We start from the raw sequence: 7,163 nt of genomic DNA, 5'->3' as shown, positions 1-7,163 counted from the left end.
CAAACTTTATAAATACTCAAAGGACAGTAATACTCAAATAACTTTTCATAAAAGTGTAAAGGAAAATGCATTGCAGTGATTGGATGTCTAAGGTGAAGTAGCCACACCCTTTCCTGCTTTCTCAAAGAGCCACACTGATGATGGGCATTTCAGCCCTTTTTGGTGACCCAGATCATTTGGCTCAGCTTATCAAAAAAGAGTTGGCTCTTTGGGCTTTCTCTTAATACTAATGCTGTTCAGCCTCCTCTCATTTCTGCTGCACTTCACCTGCTGCTGATGGCCAAAACTGACCCCCAGGCAGGAATGCTGATCCCTGTCATGTACAGGCTTTCATTACTGTATGTCTTGCAGTGATATAATCACAGGACCTCAGTCTCTGGATGCTTTAGCTGGAGCTGTAGACAGTGATGTCACCGATGGCAACTAGTTATTCTGCATCTGGTGATGGCAGCGAGCGGGCAGAATGCTTTTAAATTAAGATGCTAACCAACACCTCACTTGGTGTTTCTTTCCCTAGAGTTTTTGTGCTCTCTCCAGACTTATGCCTGATGTCCACGGGCATGTGTGGATTCCGAATGGGGAATCCTACACAGAATCTGACCGTGCCCATGTCCGGTAACCCTGCGTACCAGTCTGTATCTTCTTTTTTCTGTACTGCAGATGTGTGCAGAAGTGCCAACTAGTGCGCTGGCACATGCGCTGTACAGTTCTTTTTTAAACTTCTGCTTTCCCGCAGAGTCCGTGGGCCGTCCGCAATGTCAACTGTGGATGGGCTGCAGATCAGACGGCTGCCATTGACTTCAACGAAAGCCGTCCATGCGGGAACCGCAGTAAAATGCAGCATTGCTGCGATTTTTCATCCGTGAGCAGAGACCGCAATTACTTTACGCTCTTGTGCATGAAAAATCGTTTTTCTATAGCGTGCTATTGAAGGTTATTTCTGAGGAATCAGGAGCTGAACACCCACTCCGGATTCCGCAGCAAAAATCTGCCCATGGACATGAGGCCTTATTACGGGTTTCTCTTAATCCTCTTTTGCAATTTATAACTTGAGTGAATGTAAAAAGCAATGACAGTCTGCTTTCCACAGACTGCATAGTCTGTTCTCCACAGACTGCATAGTCTGTTCTCCACAGTCTGCATAGACTGTTCTCCACAGACTGCATAGACTTCATAGTCTCCTCTCCACAGACTGCATAGACTCCATAGTCTCCTCTCCACAGACTGCATAGACACCATAATCTGCTCTGAAAAGACTGCAGACTCAGCCTGCTCTCCAAAGACTACATAGACTCTTTAGTCTGCTGTCTGTGTTGGAGACTAATGAACTTACAAAGCACAAGGTGCTGCCTTATTCCTGTCACTGTAGAAAGCGACTGAGAGGGTGTCCTCCCCTATATGTGATATACCTACTGGAGGGCTCAGTATATGATGTGCCATCTTCTATATGTGCTATACCTGCTGCAGAGCTTAGTTTATGATGTGCCCTCTCCTATATGTGCTGTACCTGCCGCAGGGCTCAGTTAATAACACGCAATGCCCTATATGTGCTATACCTGTTGCAGGGCTTGGTATGCAAAGTGCCATCCTCTATACAATAATAATAATAATCTTTATTTGTATAGCGTCAACTTATTCTGCAGCGCTTATATGTGCTATACCTGCTGCATGGCTTAGTATATAATGTGCCAACCCCTATATGTGCCATACCTGTTAAAGGGCTAAGTATATAATGCACCATACTCTATATGTGCTATACCTGCTGCAGGGCTCAGTATATAATGCACCTCCCTCCACTAAATGTGCTATACCTGCTGTAGAGCTCAGTATATAATGTGCCCACCCCTGTATGTGCCGTACCTGCTGCAGGGCTAAGTATACAATGTGCCTTCCCCTATATGCTATACCTGCCGCATAGCTCAGTATATGATGTGCCATCCCCTATACGTGCTATACTTGCTGCAGGGTTCAGTGTATGATGGGCCCTTCCCTGTATGTGCTGGTACTGGTGTACCTTGATGCCACCGGAAGTGGTGACTGTAGCAAACAGTTAAGGAGCTTGACAGCCATGTCGAGCCCCCAGTGTCTGATTGGCTGCACGGCACGTCGCTCATAGACTGCACTCACGGCTTTGCCGCTGTGGATTCAGGTGGCCCACAGTGAATGTTCTCTGGCGGCAGCGGTAAGGGCTGCACTCGGCTGCTCTTCTCTCCCCTTAAGGCGTGCAGGGCCTCCCGGTTTCAGCCCCCCCCCCCCCCCCCCCCACTTCCATTTTCAGGCTCAGTAGCTGACAGCTGTGGCCCATTACCTGACGGCGCAGCGGCTAGGGCCTCCCGGGTGCAGCGTTTTCCACCCCCTTTTCTGCCTCAGTAGCAGCTGGCTGTGCCGCCGCAGTGGCCGCGCCGGCTGCAGGTAGCACGATGGTGCTACCAGGGGGTGACTTCACACCTCAGGGGACATTAGCTAAAACAGCCGGCAAGTTGGTGGTGGTGGTGGCGGCGTGTCCGCAGACTGTAAATGCAGGGCAAGGTCGCAGAAGGCTGCACTGACTTTTGCGATGGGATCGAGGGTTAGGGGTACTTTTTAAGGCTGGATTCACGGTTTTCACACCGAGCCGATATACGTCATCCTCATCTACAGGGGGGGGGGGGGGAGGATGGAAGAGCCAGGAGCAGGAACTGAGCTCCCGCCCCCTCTCTGCCTCGTCTCCACCCCTCTGCACTATTTGCAATGGGAAGAGGCAAGACAGGGGCGGGGCTAATTCTCGGGACTTAGCCCCACCCTCATCTCCTTTCATTGCAAATAGTGCAGAGGGGCGGAGAGGAGGCAGAGAGGGGGCGGGAGCTCAGTTCCTGCTCCTGGCTCTTCCATCCACCACTCCCCCCCCCCCCCCCCGCACATGAGGACGACGTATATCGGCTCGGCGTGAAAACCGAGCCGATATACAGTCGTCTGAATGCGCCCTAAGTGTTAGGCTTACATTTTTAGGTGTAATCATGCAAGCCGAACACTGAAACAACCTGCTACAGAGTGCAGTGTATAATGTGCCCCTCCCCAATATGTGCTAGACCTGCTACAGGCTGTGTATAATGTGCTGTCTAGAGATGAGCAAGCACGCTTGGTAAGGCCTTCTAATCCGAGGGGAGGGGGTAGCAGGGGAGAACAGAGGGGAGCAGGGGTAGAGTGAGAGAGATCTCTCTCTGCCCCCCGCAACCCTCCCCCCCCCCCCCCCCCCGAACATGCTCAGAGGAAAAGGCAGTTACTCGAGATGAGCGAGGCTCGCTCGAGTAACTGACCTTACAGAGCGTGCTCGCTCATCTCTAGTGCTGTCCCCTATATGTGCTATAACTGCTGCAGGGCTCAGTGTATAATGTGTCCTCGTCTATATGTAATATATCTGCTGTAGGGCTCAGTGTATATTGTGCCCTTGCCTATATATACTATACCTACACCAAGGCTCAGTATATGATGTGCCTCTCCCCTATATGTGCTATACCTGCTACAGGGCTTAGTATATAATGTGCCCTCCTGTATATATGCTATACCTGCACCTGGGCTCAGTATATTATGTGCCCTCCCCTATATGTGCTATAACTGCTGCAGGGCTCAGTGTATCATGTGCCCTCTCATATGTGTACTATACTGACTGCAGGGCTAAGTATATGATGTATCCATCCCCTATATGTGTTAAACCTGCTGCTGGGCCCGTGGTATAATGTGTCCTCCCCCTATATATGCTATATCTGCTGCAGTGCTCAATATATGATGTGCTCATCCCTTATATGCACTGTACCTGTTGCAGGGCTCAATATATAATGTGCCCTCCTCTATATATGCTATACCTGCTGTAGGGCTCAATGTATGTGCCATCCCCTGTATGTGCTATACCTGCTGCAGGGCTCAGGATATAATGTACCCTCCTCTATATGTGTCATACCTGCTGCAGGGCTCAGTATAGGGTGTGCCCTCCCCTATATCTGCTATACCTACTGCAGGGCACAGTATATAGTGTGCCCTCCCCTATATGTGCTACACCTGCTGCAGGGCTCAGTATATGGTGTGCCCTCCCCTATATGTGCAATACCTGTTTCAGGGCTCAGTATATGGTGTGCCCTCCCCTATATCTGCTATAACTGCTGCAGGGCTTAGTATATGGTGTGTCCTCCCCTATATGTGCTATACCCACTGCAGGGCTAAGTATTTGGTGTGCCCTCCCACCTATATGTGCTATATCCGCTGCAGGGCTCTGCATATGGTGTCCCCTCCCCTATATGTGCTATACCTACTGCAGGGCTCAATATATGGTGTGCCCTCCCCTATATGTGCTATACCTGCTGCAGGGCTCAGTATGTGGTATGCCCTCCCCTATATGCGCTATGCCTGCTGCAGGGCTCAGTATATGGTGTGCCCTCCCCTATATCTGCTATACCTGCTGCAGGGCTCAGTATATGGCGTGCCCTCCCCTATATGTGCTATACCTGCTGCAGGGCTCAGTATGTGGTGTGCCCTCCCCCATATATGTGCTATACCAGCTGCAGGGCTCCATATATGGTGTCCCCACCCCTATATGTGCTATAGCTGATGCAGGGCTCAGTATATGGTGTGCCCTCCCCTATATCTGCTATAACTGCTGCAGGGCTCAGTATAGGGTATGCCCTTCCCTATATGTGCTATACCTGCTGCAGGGCTCAGTATGTGGTGTGCCCTCCCCTATATGCGCTATGCCTGCTGCAGGGCTCAGTATATGGTGTGCCCTCCCCTATATGCGCTAAGCCTGCTGCAGGGCTCAGTATATGGTGTGCCCTCCCCTATATCTGCTATACCTGCTGCAGGGCTCAGTATATGGCGTGCCCTCCCCTATATGTGCTATACCTGCTGCAGGGCTCAGTGTGTGGTGTGCCCTCCCCCATATATGTGCTATACCAGCTGCAGGGCTCCATATATGGTATCCCCTCCCCTATATGTGCTATAGCTGATGCAGGGCTCAGTATATGGTGTGCCCTCCCCTATATCTGCTATAACTGCTGCAGGGCTCAGTATATGGTATGCCCTCCCCTATATGTGCTATACCTGCTGTAGGGCTCAGTATGTGGTGTGCCCTCCCCTATATGCGCTATGCCTGCTGCAGGGCTCAGTACGTGGTGTGCCCTCCCCTATATGCGCTATGCCTGCTGCAGGGCTCAGTATATGGTGTGCCCTCCCCTATATCTGCTATACCTGCTGCAGGGCTCAGTATGTGGTGTGCCCTCCCCCATATATGTGCTATACCAGCTGCAGGGCTTCATATATGGTGTCCCCTCCCCTATATGTGCTATAGCTGATGCAGGGCTCAGTATATGGTATGCCCTCCTCTATATGTGCTATAACTGCTGCAGGGCTCAGTATAGGGTATGCCCTCCCCTATATGTGCTATACCTGCTGCAGGGCTCAGTATGTGGTGTGCCCTCCCCTATATGCGCTATGCCTGCTGCAGGGATCAGTATATGGTGCGCCCTCCCCTATGTCTGCTATACCTGCTGCAGGGCTCAGTATATGGTGTGCCCTCCCCTAGATCTGCTGCAGGGCTCAGTATATGGTGTGCCCTCCCCCCTATATGTGCTATACCTGCTTCAGGGCTCAGTATATGTTGTGCCCTCCCCTATATCTGCTATACCTACTGCAGGGCTCAGTATATAGTGTGCTCTCCCCTATATCTGCTATACCTGCACCTGGGCTCAGCATATTATGTGCCCTCCCCTATATGTGCTATAACTGCTGCAGGGCTCAGTGTATGATGTGCCCTCTCATATGTGTACTATACTGACTGCAGGGCTAAGTATATGATGTATCCATCCCCTATATGTGTTAAACCTGCTGCTGGGCCCGTGGTATAATGTGTCCTCCCCCTATATATGCTATATCTGCTGCAGTGCTCAATATATGATGTGCTCATCCCTTATATGCACCGTACCTGTTGCAGGGCTCAATATATAATGTGCCCTCCTCTATATATGCTATACCTGCTGTAGGGCTCAATGTATAATGTGCCATCCCCTGTATGTGCTATACCTGCTGCAGGGCTCAGGATATAATGTACCCTCCTCTATATGTGTCATACCTGCTGCAGGGCTCAGTATAGGGTGTGCCCTCCCCTATATCTGCTATACCTACTGCAGGGCACAGTATATAGTGTGCCCTCCCCTATATGTGCTACACCTGCTGCAGGGCTCAGTATATGGTGTGCCCTCCCCTATATGTGCAATACCTGTTTCAGAGCTCAGTATATGGTGTGCCCTCCCCTATATCTGCTATAACTGCTGCAGGGCTTAGTATATGGCGTGTCCTCCCCTATATGTGCTATAACTGCTGCAGGGCTTAGTATATGGTGTGCCCTCCCCTATATCTGCTATAACTGCTGCAGGGCTTAGTATATGGTGTGCCCTCCCCTATATGTGCTATACCCACTGCAGGGCTAAGTATTTGGTGTGCCCTCCCACCTATATGTGCTATACCCGCTGCAGGGCTCTGCATATGGTGTCCCCTCCCCTATATGTGCTATACCTACTGCAGGGCTCATTATATGGTGTGCCCTCCCCTATATGTGCTATACCTGCTGCAGGGCTCAGTATGTGGTGTGCCCTCCCCTATATGCGCTATGCCTGCTGCAGGGCTCAGTATATGGTGTGTCCTCCCCTATATCTGCTATACCTGCTGCAGGGCTCAGTATATGGCGTGCCCTCCCCTATATGTGCTATACCTGCTGTAGGGCTCACTATGTGGTGTGCCCTCCCCCATATATGTGCTATACCAGCTGCAGGGCTCCATATATGGTGTCCCCTCCCCTATATGTGCTATAGCTGATACAGGGCTCAGTATATGGTGTGCCCTCCCCCCTATATGTGCTATACCTGTTGCAGGGCTCAGTATATGGTGTCCCCTCCCCTATATGTGCTATACCTACTGCAGGGCTCAGTATATGGTGTGCCCTCCCCTATATCTGCTATACCTGCTGCAGGGCTCAGTATATGGTGTGCCCTCCCCTATATCTGCTGCAGGGCTCAGTATATGGTGTGCCCCTCCCCTATATCTGCTATACCTGCTGCAGGGCTCAGTATATGGTGTGCCCTCCCCTATATGTGCTATAACTGCTTCAGGGCTCAGTATATGGTGTGCCCTCCCCCCTA

This window comes from Eleutherodactylus coqui, chromosome 3, assembly GCF_035609145.1.
Source record: "Eleutherodactylus coqui strain aEleCoq1 chromosome 3, aEleCoq1.hap1, whole genome shotgun sequence".
NCBI lineage: Eukaryota > Metazoa > Chordata > Amphibia > Anura > Eleutherodactylidae > Eleutherodactylus > Eleutherodactylus coqui.
The sequence above is the reverse complement of the archived record's forward strand: the minus strand, read 5'-3'. Positions refer to the sequence as shown.